At 39.6% G+C, this 19,091-nt stretch overlaps 1 protein-coding gene across 2 annotated transcripts in view; it reads left to right on the forward strand.

The window, feature by feature from the left end:
• Window positions 1–19,091, forward strand: part of FMN1 (formin 1) — a 432,532-nt gene that overhangs the window by 164,259 nt on the left and 249,182 nt on the right. The gene's annotated exons all lie outside the window — the stretch shown is intronic.

Consider the following 19,091-nt stretch of genomic DNA (forward strand, 5'->3'; position numbering starts at 1 on the left):
GAAAGCTCTGAAATATTGTTTCCTTTGCACATTTGCACATTGCAAATTATTTTGTTTGGCGTCCTCCCAGCATTGTGTTCGTTTCTCTGTGTTGCTTAGCACATGTCTGCAATGTGATGTCAGGCAGATTAAGGCAGTTAAGGAAGTGGTCCTAGTAGGAGGAAGAATTGTGCTGGATCAGCCATTCCATATCCCCAGAGAGTGCTTGGATGCTGCTGACTTGATCTCCTTTGTGAAGTCCAGAAAGTCTGAAGGATCATTTCCTTTGTCCCACTAATTATCATTCCCCTATGTTTGGTGTTTACTTGCTGGGCCTGTAACAGGAAGTTTCACAGTCATAATCTCACATAACTAAATATTGAATCAGGCACTGATTCCAGTTTACTGATACCTGGGGTTGACCCCATATCTCAGGAGAGAACATTAGCGAAATTGAAATCAAACTTGGTAGTTGTATAGTGCTAAGTCATTACATGCTAAGCCAGTGAGTTTGTGGATCAAATATTCTTCTTTCCATAGGTGATAGTATACTTTTTTGAGTAACTGAGAAATAACTAAGACTGTATATTTGATTTTATATGAAACTACTGCAGGTAGCAAAAAAGGATCATCAAATAAGTCATGTCTGTGTTAGTCACTCAGTCGTGTCCGACTCTTTGCAGCCCCGTGGACTGTAGCCCGCCAGGCTCCCCTGTCCGTGGAATTTTCCATGCAAGAACACTGGAGTGGATTGCCATTTCCTACTCCAGGGAATCTTCCCAACCCAGGGATCAAACCTGGGCCTCCTGAATTGCAAACAGATTCTTTATGGTCTGAGCTACCAGGGTAGCCTTATGGGGTATGAATTCAGGCCACCCCTGGACAGCTTGGTTTAAATCGTTTGGGGGAGGGAATAAGTCCATTTCACAAAGAAACAAAAAAGTGGAAAAGTACCTCTGACTCCTAGGGGACAAAGCGGGGGAAGGGAGGGGAGCGCTTATCTCCTTTGTTGCAAAATGCTCTACAGAGACCTTGCTTTTCCCCTTTGTTCTGAGGTGTAGAAGATTGCCAGCTGTCTCAGAGAAGCTGAAGTGGGAATTAATTAAAGAAGCAGATTGCTGAAGAGGGTGCTACAGACGTGAGTCCCTGAGCAGAAGGATTCTATAACAGCTCAGCCATAAGAATTAACACAACCTTCCCCAAGTTCTAGATCAGCCCTGGGAGTACTTTGACAACTAATAATACTCACAGGGGCCACAGGTACTTGCCGTCTTGGGGCTCTTCCTTCATGCCATTTTTCTAGGCATGTACATATATTATCTCATGTCTTTTCATCTCCCTCCACAAACAAGTCTCATGATCTTTCATCTCAAACTAGGAGAAGTTTTGAGAAGGGAAAAGATGAATAAGTGAAAAGGAAAAAAAATATATATTGTTATCATGATCTCCATTTAAAATAAAGGTTAGACCAAGGTATGATTGACAATAGTAAACATTAAAAAATGTTCCTGGTTATACTTTAAGCTTTCTTTAAGTATACCTGAAATAATTGTCTGTTCTTTTAATGCTATTGATAAACTTAAAAATATGTCCCATATTTTTTTTCAATTTATTTATTTTTGATTGAAGGAAATTGCTTTACAATATTGTGTTGGTTTCTGCCATTCATCAACATGAATCAGCGATAGGTACACGTTTCCCCTCCCTCGGGAACCTCCCGCCCCATCCCGCCCTTCTAGGCTGTCACAGAGCCCTAGTTTGAGTTCCCTGAGTCATAGCAAATTCCCTCTGGCTATCATCTTTTATACATGGTAGTGTATATGGAAACTAGCAGCTCTTACTCCTCATCTGACCTAGAGAAGTGTCTTCTTGGCAAATAGAACATTTTAAAGATTGAATTAGAAATAGTTCAAAGTAGGGAGAGATTTCTAGCTGCGTCTAAAAAAACAGTTGGAAAAACTCGTAATGGTGCGCTTGTTTTCCTGTATGACTTTAACCCGCTGGGGTTGAGGAGCAGACGTCACTTCAACTAGGACAGGTGGTCTCCAGTTTGCTGCCGTCCCCACTCTGGGCCATTTCCCCCGCCTGGTTCCTTTAGCCCTGGGAGATGCAGAAAATAACTAGATGTATAGCAGCGCAGACCAAGTCAGAAAAGATGTTAGCTCATAAATCTATAACCCCATTTGGTTGTACTTGTGGGCACTCGCTGAAGCATCATCCCCACCTGTTTTATTCCATTAAGTGACAAAGTCACGTCTGTTGTCACAGGACTGGTGGAAGACAATTGGTGAGCAGCTCTTTTGTTGCTCATTTCTTTATATGGATTTCAACTGGCAGCCTTCCCTGCCTGTTAGATTTTCTTTCTCTGCTTACAGGTCACAGAGAAGTCAGATTTGTTTCAGGACCTCTTCAAAATGCCTTTCTAGAGTAAGAAAGAGTTTGTGCTTAAGTAAATAGGGAAAGTGATTCATTCTGTCACCATATATAAGAATTGATATGTGTCATGTTTAGTTTTTTGAGACTCTTTTCATAGACTTAAAAAAAAAAAAAATGGCCTGACTCAACAAATGGAGAAGCTGATGTCAGCTTGTTATTCTGTTTTTGACTGTAATTTCGTAGGAAGTCATTTAATTATTAAATTCCCCTACCTACAAAATGGAATCCTTTTTGATTGGAGGTTGGAACTTTTAGCCAGAGTCTCAAGGTTTTTGAAAGTGGGGAGTTTTTATCTCAGACATGCTCTGTAGCCCACGTTTGTGGAAGGCTATGCAGGAGAAGGCAATGGCACCCCACTCCAGTACTCTTGCCTGGAAAATCCCATGAACGGAGGAGCCTGGTGGGCTGCAGTCCATGGGGTCTCTAAGAGTTGGACATGACTGAGTGACTTTACTTTCACTTTTCACTTTCACGCATTGGAGAAGGAAATGGCAACCCACTCCAGTGTTCTTGCCTGGAGAATCCCAGGGATGGGGGAGCCTGGTGGGCTGCCGTCTCTGGGGCCTCATAGAGTCGGACACGACTGAAGTAACTTAGCAGCAGCAGCGTGCTATAGAAGGGGCTTGGTCCTGGGACTGGCTTTTCAAAATGTGTAGCAACTCAGATACATATCCTCCCTGTAATTCAAAAGCAAGAAGTTATTGATGATTTGAATGAATTCATTTCCAAATTCTATCAATTTATATATATACCTTTTACTCAAAGCCATTGACTGACTTTTCTGCGCAAATCTCCAGTAGGAGAGTTGTGGCAGGTCCAACATTTTCCATGGCTTAGCTATCTCATTTATACTAAAACCAGCAAAATACTTAAATTTTGTTCAAGTATGCCCTTTATTTAGCAAACTTTGCCCTAAGAGTATTTGATCGCTTCAGAATATTCAGCATCATCTAGTTCATTTTTCAGTTCTGAATAAGTCTGTGTTACTGATTTTATTTTTGAAAGAGTGGCACCTTTACAGATATTTATTTGGGAAAATTTTGCCTATGGTAGCCATTGCACAACAAGTTCATGGTTTATGTAGAAACATAGTTCACACCTGCCCTTTCAAGGCATGTGATAAAGCTAATTCCCCCACGGTGTAAATAAAGATTTTTTTCCTTTGGAATTGTCTAGGAGCATGGTTTGAAAATCACCATCACAGCTCTTGTACAAAATCTTATATAGTTGGTTTTTGTCTTATTGTAGCCAGGATTCAGTTCAGCTCCTTGCACTGTGACATTAGGAAATTAATCAACTTCTCTGGCATTTAGTTTTCTCAATTTCAGCATTTGTTCAATAATAATCATATTGATGCCCAAGTAGCAAATTTTGGAGAAGATGTGGAGAAAATGGAACCCTTCTAAACTGTTGGTAGGAATGTAAATTGGTACAGCTGCTATGGAGAACAATATGGAGGTTTCTCAAAAAACTACAATAGATCTACTATATGAGAGAGCAGTTCCACTCCTGGGTGCATATCTGAAAAAAACAAAAACACTTAATTTGAAAGCTACGTGCACCTCAGTGTTCACAGCAGCATTATTTACAGTTATCAAGATATGCATGGACCCTAACTGTCCATCAACAGATGAATGGATCCAAATATAAATAAGCTACAAGGATTTATAGTACAGTGCAAGGAACATAGCCAATATTTTACAATAACTCTAAATGGAATATAACTTATAAAAATTGTGAATCACTGTGTTGTACATCTATAACATAAAATATTGTACGTCAACTGTAGCTCAGTTGTTAAAAATGTAGTAATTTTGGTTATGCCTCCATTCTAGGATTGTTCAATATGACATATGCCCGATTATGAACAGTTGTTCAGTAAATGCCATTTCTCGTTCCCTTTGCTCTGCTCAGGTCTCCTTGTAATTAGGCAGCTTGAGTTTAGAGCAGTCCTCAGGCCCTTTTGGTTGAGGACATCTTTGGAACTTTGACTTTTTCTTTCCATGGTCTCCCAGCTGTCCTCTAGCCTCTGTGCTCTATATCAGGGGATCTAAACCAGGCTTTCACAGGGGTCATTATGCTGAACAATGAGCCTCCAAAATGCTCCTTGACAAAAATATTTCATAGTCTAATAAGTTTGAGAAAGATCTTGTTCCCCTGTTAGACCTTTACCGTGAATAGAGAAGAGCAGAGGGAGGGAGGGAAGAAGGGAGGGCTGTATAGCTTGTTTCTCACATAATTCTTTTCTTCCTCCTAGTAATCGATGTTTCTGAATACTGCTCTGTGTTGATCTGTATAATCTTATCTCAGGGTACAATCTTCTTTCTTAGTCTTGAGTTCTTTGAGTGATTTCATTACCCTTTTTGTGCCACCAAGGTCCTGCTTATTAATCCGATTGTAGGTACCTGCGGGGAGCAATTTTTTTTCTCTGTTTTTGAAAGTACCTAGTAAAGTTCTTGGCACGTAGATGATGCACAAATATTTTTTAAAATAACAACTTATGATTGAGAAACAAGTAGCGACTAAAATGTAATCAAATCCCCACTGTGTGCCAACCTTTGTTCTCTGCATTTGGTACTAGTATTAGAGTAAATGTAGAAGTATGAACAAAGATTTGTCCCCATTTTCAGATTTTAAAACCTGAGGCTTTCAGAGACTCTGAATTGTCAGAAATCCTAGACTAGTATGTGTATGTGTGCTGGGTCCTTAGTCATGTCCAATTCTTTGCAACCCAGTGGACTGTAGCCCACTGGGCTCCTCTGTCCATGGGATTATCTGAGCAGGAATGCTGGAGTAGGTTGCCAGGGAACCTGAATTTGAATCCATCTAGATCTGTCTGACTTTGAAGCCAAGGTCTTTCTTTCTATTAATCAATGCAACATTAGTGGAAAGAACATTGGATCTAGAAATACAAAGTTTGGAGTGTGGTCTCACTTTGGGGACGATGAACTGTGTGACCTTCAGGGAATTTTTTTGAATCATTTTTTCTAATTTACAAAATGAAGAACCAGGCCATATACTAGTAGTGTTGAATTTTATCATTGGTCCAACCACACTTGTAAAAAAAGTTCAGTTTGTCCACCACATTGTCCTTTCAGCCCTAGGGTGAACAAACCTAACTCAGCATCTGTAAAACCCTGTGTTTTACACCTCTCCTTGTTTTCCTCCTCCTTCTGGAGGTTCCCCTTTCTCACCAGGGGAGTCTCTTCTCAGCTCTCCTTGCTTCCTTGGGTCACTGCCTTCTGTCCCCCCAGTGCTGATTAGGGTGCCTGACTCAGTGAGGGAGCGCAGCTCTCAGAATGGCAAATGCAGCTTCCATGGGAGGGCCAGCTCTGCCTTCTGACGGGGGGAAAGCATAAAGATGGGTAGGACTTCTTTGGCTCTCTACTTCCTCAATTTTGAAAGTGGAGGGGGGAAAAAATGCATGCCCATATCTGGCTTTTGAGGAGCTTGGATAATGAAAAATCCTGTTTTTGACTAGCACTTTCAGCAGTTCAGAAGTAAGTGTCTTAGAAATGACACATTGTTTTATCAGTTTGTAACTAATGTTCTTTGAGTTGTGAGATAGAAGAAAACTAGCCAACAGTCGCATTTCCTTTACGGGAACCTTTTCCGTTTACCCCATTCATCACAGGCACAGTCCCTCACTGAGGGGAAACTTGACTGAAAACTGGCCTCTAGCAGGCCCCTGCTCATTGTGCAATGCAGGCACATTTCTAATATGGTAACTCCTACTGTGAAATGATCCAGGGATGGGCGCCAAACTAGAAATTAGCTTACGTTATACCTTGTGGGCCCCCAGAGAACCAAATGCTATGTTGGCCTCCACTAAGAGAAACTTGTAGACGTTCTTACTTCTCTCCAGCCCACCCCACTGGTCCATTTCTAATAGTAAACACATTGCTGTTGAAACAAAATTGAGTACAAACTACACTTGAGCTGATACAGCTAAGTTTACAAAGACATGCACACCCTGATCCTAGCCCATTTGTTATGTTCTTTACTATCAACACAACACATTTAAATCTGTTAGTTCCTGGCGAATACTTTGAGGGAAGGGAAATAACTTGTAGACTGATAAACAAAACTTTTGCAAATATGAAATATTTCATTAAACCCTTATGGCATTCCCCTAAGTGCTGATTTTTCATTACTGGGATGCCAGGAAAGATGAGAGAGTGTTGGGAAATATTTTAATTTATTGTTTCATTGTGTGCATATAGTATAGTGTTAGAAGTTTAGTGGATTTGCTGGTTTGCTTCTGTTGATGTGCCTTGTAGCCTCCCTGGCTACATAGAAGCATGCAAGTAACTTTGGGATTGAACTTTGATGAAAAACAAAAAGTGATTAATTCCCTGGCTGACTTAGTCCAGGAGCCCTTTGTCTCAGCCTTCAAGATGCTGTCTCGCCCCATATAATTCCACTATTTTTTCAAGTTGCATTTGCTGATAGAGGGAAGCTGGTTGTAGAGTGAAGACTGTGTGCTTTACTTGAATTCGTATCATCGAGGCTGATGCCGGCTTTGTCTGCCTCCTTCAGGCACCATCGGCTCCAAACATCCCCACTGTCTTTATTTTTTTTTTTTTAATTGAAGCATAGTAGATTTGCAGTGTTGTGCCAACCTCAGCAGAGTAGTCTTTTAAAATATTGTCTTCCTTTAGTGTTTATCCCAGAAGATTGTATATAGTTACCTGTGCTATAGAGTATGACCTTGTTATTTATCCATTCTAAATGTAATTGTTTGCGTCTACCAACCCCAAATTCCCAGTCCATCCCTCTTCTCACCACCCGTCCTTGGCAACCACAAATCTGATCTGTGTCTGGGAGTCTGTTTCTGTTTTGTAGACAGGTTCATTTGTGCCATAATTTAGATTCCACATATAAGCAATATCATATGGTGATAACATATGGTATTTGTCTCTCTTTTCTGACTTACTTCACTGAGTATGATAATCTCTAGTTGTATCCATGCTGCAGCAAATGGCATCATTTCATTCTTTTTCAGTGGCCGAGTAGTATTCTGTTGCACATAGGTACCACATCTTCTTTCTCCATTCATCTGTCAGTGGACATCTGGGTTGTTTACAAGTTTTGGCTGTCTTAAATAGTGGTGCTGTGAATCCCTTTGAGTCTTAAACTCTGAACTTGAGTCACTCATGTGAGCCAAGGTGATTATTCTTTTTTCAATAGTTTTTGATGGAAGGGGACAAGCCGATGCTGGAATGGTGACTTTTTGAATGTTGGCCTTTGCTTTTTAAAAACCTTTTAAAATTTGAAGTCGAGTTGATTTTACAGTGTTGTGTTAGTTTATGGTATGCCACAACATGGTTCAGTTATTGACCTTTGCTCTTTTGACTTTTCATGAGATATGAGAAAGTGAATGAAGTGTGTTAGATCCCATGGGGAGTGCTTTCTGCTCCCTAGATATGTCCTACCTTGCTCAGTAATGCTGTGTGTGTCTTAGTCCTGTACCATTGGGTGAATAATAGGTTCTGTAGCAGTAAAGTAAGAGTATAGAACTAGGTAGTCTGTGTTTTCTTCTGAATTATTTCTGACCTGGGGAGAGTGGGCCCATGTGTCTGCCTCAACTCAATCCAAAAGTCTTTGAGATACCCTGGTTCCACATTACCTGAGGCAGTGATGAACGGCGAGTCAAAATTTGAAAAGTTACTGAGTGATCTGACTGGACGTTGCTAGAAATGCCTTCATAGCTAGAAATGCCTTCATGACTCATGGTATTTCCGTATCATGTTATTTTGGAGGTCACATTGGGAGGCCAAGGAGTTCTTAACTTTATGGCGCTGTTGGACACAATCCAAAGAAGTTTGTTTGATCATAATAGTGCCATTTAAAAAGTCACCCTTCAGTCAATTTAAATGAACACCTGTGCTCTAATTTCCACAATGCTTCCCCTCATCCCCTATCATCTTGTTGATGTTAATTGCCTGATCCCGTAGACATCCATATTGGTGACTCCTGATACTGAGCTTGGAGAAGCTGAATAAGAATGTCCTCATCCTCTTTCTCCATGGTCTCATGAATAACAAGCAAACATCCCTTTTGCTTTTAGAACTTCGTGGACTTTTATATTTCTTTTCTCTTCCCTCCTCCTTTCCTTTCTTTCTTTCATCCTTCTCTGAAAGTGTTATTGGTGGAATAGAGAGGGCAGCCATGTTGGAAAGGTGAGAAAAAGATAGTTCTTAGGGCAGAAAATTGAGTATCGCTGGTGTTCTATTACATTTTTAAGAAGGGGTAGAGAGAGACTTTGCTTTATTTTTCAAAATTTAAATGTTGAGTACCCTTTGCTTTCTGACTTTAAATGCACATGATTATGATCATCATTATTGAATATGAAATATGAACTTTCAGGCATTCTGCTTCATGCTTTATTTATATACATGATTTCTAATCAGTAGAGGCTCAGAAGTTAAGTGCTGTCCTGAGTTTTCATAGCTGGCTAGTATAATGCCAGGATCTCCTAACCAGGCCTGTCTGGTTTCTGAATATACTTTGTTTCTGCTGTCAACTTATCAGCTGATTTGATGCACTTTCTCTAGTACGATAGTTTTCTAACTTTTCAGTTTCCCTCTTTCCTTCATCCTGTGACTAAGATCTCTGCAGATCATCCCTTATTATTATTCTGTATAAGCTCTTTATTGGGTAAAAAAGATGGAGACATTTCTATGATGTTTATAAGCAAAAAATAGCAATAGAGTTCTCTTATTTCACTGGTTTCAGAAATGACAAGCTGTTCTTCCTGCCTAAGTATAGAAGAAAATAGCACGTTGAAGATCGCCCTTTCTAACCTCATTTCTCATAGCTGGTCCTGAATCCAGCTTGAGGAAGAGCCTCTAGTATTGATCACCATAATCTTGATAGCTGTCTATATTCATCTGAGAGATTTGACACCTGAGTCTCAGGCAAATTAATTCCTGAGACCATTGAAAAAATACAGTGGTAGAACTTTTCTGCATCTTGCCAGCTACTGATTTCATTGATTTCTACAGTTTGAACATAGGAATTCCTCAGCTGTTTTCAGACTTTGCCTTCCCCAGTGGAGTCCCAGGTTTACTGATTCATTGGGCACATGGGTGATGTGACTGTTCTCTGTGCTGTCTATTTGTAGGATGGGTTCACATGTGATTAGTGGCACTTTAACCTCTTCTAACAAGTGCAATCTCCTGTGGGTTTTGGAATCCAGAGTGTGAATTTATGATGTCTGTGTATGTATGCATTTTGACCATTTCACTGCTGTTGATTCTCATGAAGGATTAGTAATAATCATAGCTGCTATTTATGATCATTTACTATGTTCCAATCTTTTTGTATGAAGATTAAATGAGTTATTACATCAACCTTATGAAGTGGCACTCAACGTGTACACTGAACCTCTTGAAGTTCTTCCACCTTGAAGGTCCTTTCCTGGAAAGGATTTGTGACATGACCTTGTTTCTGGACTGACCCTTGCCTTTGATCTCTGTTTGGATAAAATATCAGTCCTTAAGAGCAATGTACCTTAGCAGCAGAAATTGCTGAAGAGCTAGCCCACATAATGACTTTAAGTAACCATTTGTTGGATGAAACGTAACACAACTCTAGGCAGAAGAACTGGGTAGAAACAACTGAGTGTGCAGTCTTCCTTGGGTTGAATCCTATGTGTGTTCAGTTCAGTTCAGCTGCTCAGTCGTGTCCAACTCTTGGCAGCCCCATGGACTGCAGCATGCCAGGCTTCCCTGTCCATCACCAACTCTGAGAGCTTGCTCAGACTCATGTCCATTGAGTCAGTGATGCCATCCAACCATCTCATTCTCTGTCACCTCCTTCTCCTGCCTTCAATCTTTCCCAGCATCAGGGTCTTTTCTAAGGAGTCAGTTTTTCTCATCAGGTGGCCAAAGTATTAGAGCTTCAGCATCAGTCCTTCCAATGAATATTCAGGACTGATCTCCTTTAGGATGGACTGGTTGGATCTCCGTGCAGTCCAAGGGACTCTCAAGAGTCTTCTCCAACACCACAGTTCAAAAGTGTCAAAGACCTGCGTGTGTGGTCTTGAATATATTATTTAAACCTTTCTGAGCTTCAGTTTCTCATCTGAAACTGTGAGCATGGTGACACTGTAACTTGGTTAAAAGGATGCTGATGGCAACTGTTGTGATAGTTAAATGTGGGACTGGAGGTACAATGGCAGTGGTAGGTGACCGATAAATAACTATTTGTTCTGAGGATCAGCATGTTTAGTTCACTTTAAGTCAGTGGCTATTGATGTGTATTTTTTGGCAGTGAATTTTTTTTGATATAAACCATGTACCTATGTAAAGGAAAAGTATTCTGTGATTAATGTCATAATGTTCCCAAGAGCATCGCTTTTAACATTTTTGTGATATAAGTGAGATGCTCTTATTTCCATTACTGCCTGTTAAGGAAAATATTGCTGCTGCCATGATTTTAAGAAAAAAATCTGATATGGGAAAACATCCCAGGAGTTAGGGCTTCTTAAGTTTGTACTGTGAGATACTGCATTTCAAAATTTTTTATTGCCAAAAAATGAGAAACTTCTAGAAATACAACTTTATTTACATAGCTGTGTTTTTTATACTTTTTAATAATACTCAATACTCATTGAGCACCTTTCAAATATGAAATGTGCTAGAAATAAAATATTTAATAATAATAGCAGCTAACATGTATTGTGTATTACTATATGCCAGATACTCTAGTTAGCATATACCCTGGATTATTTAATACTTTCATGGATTCTGTTCTCAGATGATTTACTGTTTAATTAGAAAATAGAATTTATACCATAGAGGCTAGATAATAGGTAGTTTAAACTAAGTTCCTAATACTACCCAGATACTGATGAATGGAAAGATTCTGTGAGTGTTTGCCTTTTAAATTATCTTCTTTTAATGGAGCTTGCAAATTTCAGATCTTAGATCTCAACTAAGAGAATTCTCAAGTCTCAGATGTTCTGATTGTCTTAAATGTTTTTAAATGTTTTAGTTTAAATTTAGATGAAATATTTTTAAATATTTTAGAGATTGTTTTTGATTGTCTCTAGAAGCTGCTGTGGGTGTCTCTATAATACAGTTCTGCTTTTTTTCTGTTAACAGTCTTTGTGACATGACCTCTATCTGTTTAAAATATAATATACACATAATTTAAAGTGTTAATTGAGAAAGCTGTTTCGTAGACTTTTGGATTTGTGTGATTGGTAATCTGTGTACACTGTACAATTATTTTAGAAGTCATTCCCCAATTTCACCACTGGAGGTCAGCTTGACTCTTTTTCTCTTAATAAAGCTCCAAGTATTTTGTTGATTATTGAAAGAGCTTTCCAGTTTAGAGCTTTGCCTTAAATACATGAATAACTAACAATATCACTCTTAGTTTATTCACAGAACAGCTTACACAAATATATATGTACAGTTCTGTGCTCATAGGCATATACTCATAGGTATGTATGGTTCTATACTGTATATAATGTTTAATGTAATTACAGAAGCAGTGTGTCATGTGTTTATGTCCATAAATATACATGCGTATTCTGTATGTCAAAAGGCAAAACGTCACCAGAAAACAATGCCTTTTGAAATGGATCATCCATGCTTCCTCTAATAATGGACTCAGCAAAAAGAAATTAGAGGTCTGTCACTCGTTCATTCACTATATATAAGTAAGTGGCTACTAGATGTCAGGCACTGTACTAGGTGATGGAGGAACCACAACAGACATGGTCCCTACTTTCTTGTAGGGAAGCCTATGGTCCAGTTAGAGACAGATGTTGATAAAATAATCAGTTGATATAATATGATGGATGCTGTTAGGAAAAATACAGTATGGGGTGCTACAGATAGGCTATAATTTAGATTTGAGGGGTCAGGGAGATATATTTTAAGGATGTGGCATTTATGCAGAGATCCGAAAGGTGAAGAGGCGTGTGGTTGGTTTGAGGACTGTGGGGAGGTCAGTGTGACCACAGGGCAGTGAGTGACAAATAGTAGAGATTTTGGGGGTGAAGCTCTGGAGTAGGATTTTTCAAACTTCTTGAGCTGCATCCTAGAATAAGAAATGAATTTTACATCAAAATCCAGATTACATGTTTGTGTGCGACTGTATGTGTGTGAAATAGGAATTTTATTAAGCAGAAACTATTTCATGTGATGTATTTTGGTATATTCAATTCTCTTGTTTTAAAAATGCTGGTGATAAAGCATAAAATGATTTGTTATCCCGCTCGTGATCACAGACCGTGGTTTGAAAACCCTAGCTGTGGAGGAGAGCAAGAGGCTAGATTCTGGAGGGGCCTTGGCCTTCTTGGTCTCTCTAAAATTTTCCAGTTTCATCCTCAGTACAGTGGGAACCTACTAAGTTTGAGCAGAGAAGTGTGTGACATGAATAGATTTGTGTTTTCAAAAGACACCGCCCTAGCTGCTGTTTCAGCAGATCAGTAATAGTGGAGCCAGAATGGAAGTGGACAGGATAGTTGCGAAGCAAGGCCATCTTGCAGGTAGGAGGTGACGCTGACTTTGATGAAGGCAGGGGCATGGGTGGGAGAAGTCACACTCTGACAAAAAGCACTGACTTTCTCCCAGTGTTGATTAATTGTTGCTTCTGCTTAAACAGGAACTACTAAAGCTGCCACCGTTGCTTCTCTATTTTGTATAGCTTGATTTTCTTTTCCTTGGCTACCTAGACCACTATTTGAAAGTAATGTGCTGTTCTTAGTCACTCAGTAGTGTCTGACTGTTTGCGACCCCATGGATTGTAGCCCACCAGCCTCCTCTGTTCATGGGGATTCTCCAGGCAAGAATACTGGAGTGGGTTGCCATGCCCTCCTCCAGGGGATCTTCTCAACCCAGGGATCGAACCCAGGTCTCCCACATTGCAGGCAAATTCTTTACCGTCTGAGCCACCAGGGAAGCCCAAGAATACCGGAGTGGGTAGCCTGTCCCTTCTCCAGGGAATCTTCCCGACCCAGGAATCGAACTGGGGTCTCCCGCATTGCAGGTAGATTCTTTACCAGCTGTGCTATCAGGGAAGCCCCATTTGAACATAGTAAGTACACAATAAATAATTTTTCAATGAACTAACTAATAGAGTGGGAGAACGGTGCTGACACTATATTACCCTTTTGAGCATGACATGAGAAAGCTCTTTCTCAGTATCTACATACTCTTCTCTCATCCTAACTCAATATATACATACAACCAGGACAATTACTTTTCTCAACAAGTCAGTGACAATTACTTGTATAGTCTTTGGAAGCTGTTGTGGATTATCTGTGTAATGTTCTGTTTATTAATACTGCATATAGCATGACCTCTATCTGCGGCAAATAGCCATAATACACATATTTAAAGTTTTCTCACATAATTGAGAAAACATAGAACAAAGTGTTTTTTTCCCCCCAAATTTGGATGGGTCTTATAAGTTGAATCATAGGAAATTGTTGATACTTGGTCACTTTTGACTCTAAAACAGAATCAGAAGGCATGGGGGTGAACGTGTGCTGCAGTGACATTCTTCTGGATGGGCTGTAGGCTGAGTTGCTCCCTGGGGTCAGCAGGGGCTGAGAGCCTACACTGAGAATGTCCTAAGGCATTGCCTAAAGGGTTTGTTGTTGTTAGTTCCCAAAGGATAGGGATCTGTATATTCTAGGGCAGTTGTTTTTAAGTGAGACCTATTGTTGAGAAGTCTCATGACTCTAGTGCTCATGTCACTTCCAGAATAATCTTGGTGAGCAGTTTCCCAGCCTCCAAGCAATCCATGAAAAAAAAATTTCTGACAACTGTTTACCCAACTTAAATTAGTATTTCCTGGTATAGTGAACAGGCTAAAGGTATCATGATTCCTCCTAAGCGAGCCCAAACTGATGTTTTACTCCCTAAAAAATGCATAATGCTGCCCCACCATTGATCATGTTGGCCTCCATAATGCAGGTCTTTGCAGAGTTATTTGTATTTTGGCTCTCTCATAGACCTTTCATAGTAAAACGTTCACTTCTAAAATGAGAAGTTACAAGAATATCATATTGTGATACAGACACATTCAAAGGTAAATGATTAGAAGATTAGGAAGGGAAGTGAGTTAAACATTTAGTTATTGCATGTCTTTTTCTTAAACGAATGTTTTGTTGACTATTTCTTTTACCTCTTCCACAGATAACCAGTTTTTTTTTTTTTTTTTTAGGTAAATGAAAATTTAAAACTAAGATATGATCTGTCACTCATTAATAAATAATCTGGAGATTCTTTTGAATTTTTAAAAATTCATTTTTAATTAGTCCTGCTGGAAATTTATGGATACTAAAATCTGATCATATTTTTCCTATTTTATACTTATAATTCTCAATCACATCATATTCTAACCCTCTTAGGTAATGAAAATCTGTAATTATTTTCATGCAGAAAAGGGTTTTTCATTTTGACATTTTCAGCACATAAAATGACATTCATTTCAATGTTCATATATTCATAATACAGAATCTTTTTTTTACTGTGAAATTCCCACATTCTAGAGTAGTGTCTCAATCGTGAGGCTTGATTATTGCCGAAACAAATGGAAACTCCTTTGCTTTTGCTATAAAATAATAGTGGATGGGCCTAAAACTGAGGAGGGGAGAAAACAAGATTGCATTACAAATCTGGCAACATCAGCCACACTAGTAAAATCAAATCCAATGTTGTTTTATGACTGAATTTATGTGAGTGCCCAGGATCAAAGGGCTCGAATCCCACTGGACCACAAGGTCCATAGTTCATGGCAAAAACTCATCAAAAAGAGCATTTTAGTCATTTAAGCTTTTCATTTTAATCAGCCACAGTCATAAAAGAGCCTTTAGGTGTCCAAAAACATTTTGCAAGATCAAGAGGTTGTTTTCTCGCTCGTAGAAGCAGCTTTCTTATTGGATCCATATAATGCCTGTGGCCTTAGCGTGTCAAAGGGCCACTGCCTCCACATTGTTTGCCCTTGTGGGATGGTTTCTTTTGGTTCTTCTAACTGTGTATTATGTGACAATAAATTACGGTGTCTGACGGAAGGACCATAAAATTTTCACACAATCTATCAAGCTATTTCAGCCATTTAAAATTTGGCCTCTGACAGCAAGCCAGGTACTTTGTAATGTTTAGACAAAAACAGTCTACTGCTGGCATCTTGACAAGTGTGTAGAGACAGCTCTGCACAGTAGACAGAACATAAGGCTTGAGAGTCGGAGCCAGTCTTTAAGTCTTAGCCTGGATATATTGTCGGGTTGTGGCTTTGGACAGTCCGTAAAGTGGGGATGCTGCCTTCACCATGGTGGTGCTCTGATTATATATATGAATGGTTGTGGGGTTGCTCTCCTGTGCAAGAACAGACTTGCACTGGGCATCGATTATGTGGGGAACGAGTTTGAGCAGCCTTGCATTGTCAGCAGGAGACCTGAGTAGGTAAAGGGGAAGAGCCTGGCTGGAGAGCAGCAAAGGGATGAGAAAATGTTCCTGAGAATGTGGGAGAGGGTGAAATCAGGGACCCAACAGGCTAAACCAGCTCTAGGGGTAAAGGGGGAGCTTCTTTTTCTTTCTCTCAAAATGTTATTTATTTTTAAAAAATTGATTGGAGTATAGTTGCTTTACAATGTTGTGTTAGTCTCCACTGGACAGCAGAGTGGCTCAACCATGTAATACATATAGTGGCGGGAGGGGCACTTCTTTTAAGACCAGAGGAAAATAGACATTGAATGCTTTGTCTCTAGACTATTAATGCCTCTGTTTCTTTGCCTTTTTTTTCCTTTTTCTTTGTAAATTTTTCCCACTGTACCTAGGAAAGGAAACTGAGACCCCTGATATTTTTTCATGCAGTCCCATCTCCCACCTTCTCTGTTACCTTCTACCATCTGCACTTTCTCTCCTTCACTGTTCCCTTATTTGGCAGGTGCCTTCCCCCACTTATAATAATGTACTCAGCTCTCCTCTACTTTAAAATCTCTTCACTGACTCCTACATCTTGGAGTTTGGATCTGTCCTCCTGATGACATAGTTCTCAAACACTAGTTATGTGTTTCAGGTTCTCTGCCCCTTGCCTTCTGCTGCCCGTACTGAAGAAGCTGAGATCACAAAGTGATCATGGTCCTGGTCGCCTCTGGCTCTCCATTGGCCTTGATTCTAGTATGTCAGTGTTGAAATCCTCAGTCTCTTCCCGAAACATCTAAGACACTGAATTCTTTTTTCCTCTTCCTCTGAATGTGTTTTCTTCATCTTCTTTGCTGCTGCCTTAGCCCTGTTTCTGCAGCAGTCCTAAATGTGATCCTCCAAAAGGTGGTCATGAGTTTCTCGGCTTCCTGTATGCTGTGTTTAGAGATTTCAATTCATTACTGCAAGTTTATGTCTATGTAAAGGCTTTTCAGACCTATTATTCAGATTCAAGTGTTTACTCTAGTTCTAGCTCCAGGAAAGTTCGAGTTTTTGCTGGAAATGCTAGACTGGGAAATGTCTTTAGTATAATTTTTCAAAGTCTCAGCATCAAAAATGTCAGTAATCCCAGGGTTGAAAGGACTCATCTCCTTATCCACTTCTGACCTCCCCCTACACAATGTATTCAGTAAACACAACATAGAACAATCTTTTCTTAGCTGTCCTATTTAAGGTTCCACTGTTCTTAAAGTCCAGACTAGAAATCTTGGGTGCATCTTTGCAGCTCCTGTATCCTCAGCTTCTACATCCAGTTGATTGCCAAATGATGCTGATTTTTATCTCCATGATCCCTTGACACCATGCCGTCCTTGTCCTGACTCATCTTATCTTGCCTATATTCAGGCTGTATTATGAATTGCTTAGAGACTGTTGTTTCTCTCTTGTTCAGTTGCTATATCGTGTCTGACTCTTTCGACCCCATGGACTGCAGCACACCAGGCTTCCCTCTCCTTCACCACCTCTCAGAGTATGCTCAAACTCATATCCATTGTGTCGATGATGCCATCCAGCCATCAGGTGGCCAAAGTATTGGTGCTTCAGCATCAGTTCTTCCAATGAATATTCAGGACTGATTTCCTTTTGGATTGACTGGTTTGATCTCCTTGTAGTCCAAGGGACTTTCAAGAGTCTTCTCCAGCACCACAATTTGCAAGCATCAATTTTCTCTCATACATACCTTTAATGGCTCACTGTGGCTAATAATTAAGTTGAGTTCAAGTCCCTGGCATGGTATTTAAGACTTTCTGAAGTCAGATTCAGTCTTACAGCTTTTAGTTAGCTTGCTCTTCTACTCTTTCCTAATACTTTTCCGTCACTCTGCCTTTTTCTTTCACTTTGATTGCTTACAATCTGCCCCACCTGCTTGTCAATCCTTTGTGGCCCAGCAAGAGTTCTTTTTATACATGAAACTTTCATATCTCTGACTTCCAAGGGCTCCCTCTTTTGGAACCTTAGGCTCTTTATCTCAGACTTAGGCAATTGGCAGACTCTGCTATTACAATCATGAAAGCAGAGGTTCTAGCCCCTTCCCTCCAACCCCCAGTGCCAAAGTCCATGATAGACAAAAACTTTCAATGAACAGCAAACAGTTGAATCTCCCATCACAGTGACACATACATCAATGCATAAATTAACCACTGGTTGATTTTCTTTTTCTTTCTCTGTAGTGGAAAATGGGTTTAAACCAAAGTGATTTTACAGGCAGTAGTTTTCAGATTCAAAGACATAGGAGGACTCTAGTAGGAAAACTATGTTCCCACGAGGATTCTTAAAGATAGTTTCAAAAGTTTATGACTTTCTACTGGAAGAATGGTGTTTATCAGACTTTGTATGTCTAGACAGGTTATGGTGATTGATCATTTGTAATAGTTTAAGTGAAAGCAAAATGGACTCATTTGAATTTTTGGTAATTTGTAAAACCCTTTCCTTTTATAGATGAGTCTGAAAGCCTGAAAGTACTGATCTTTGAATCAAGCTTAATGCTCTTCAGCCTTTTCTTCCCTAATGCCGTTGAGGGAAAAACATGCTCCCAACAGGACAAGGTTCCTTATACGAAGGAAGCTGATCACCCATTGAGACTCACCTTCTAGATACTGCTTACTAGCAGTAATAGAGCCCAAGCCCATGAAGACAGCTGATAGATGCACCTTGACTGGAAGTCAGGTATTTTCCCAATCCAGTGGTCCATCACTTAATCCATACACAGAGTGCCCTGTGTTAATTGAAATTTGTGATAGGCAGTATAAACATCATATATTCCACAATGGTGTGTGGTATCAAGCATATGCTATTTGAGATTTAACATAGCTTGTTCAAAACCAAAATCTTGAGGCACATGAGCAAAATTAAACACAATTCTTTTAGAAATGTACAAATCAATTAGAGGTAAATAACACCACTTCTTGCAATATTTTCATTCAATTTCAGTTTTTTAAGTTGTTTGCTTTTTCAGTTCAGAAGGTTGTCTAATACTTTTTTTCTCCTGTCTTTATTCCTCATCTCTGCAAGGGTAAGAGCTGCATTCAGGACTTATAAATAGGAGCTTGAGAAATAATTTTATTATTTTTGAATGAGATGGTCTAGTTTTGTGAGATATGGATCATTGTGTTCAGATGGACTCTGTTCTATTATAACTTGAACTCAAACGTTGGACTCCTACAACATCACTCATTCTTTCCTCAGTAGCAACCTAATTACCAAAATAATAATCATGATGATGATGAT

The sequence above is a fragment of the Muntiacus reevesi genome, chromosome 7, assembly GCF_963930625.1.
Source record: "Muntiacus reevesi chromosome 7, mMunRee1.1, whole genome shotgun sequence".
Classification (NCBI taxonomy): domain Eukaryota; kingdom Metazoa; phylum Chordata; class Mammalia; order Artiodactyla; family Cervidae; genus Muntiacus; species Muntiacus reevesi.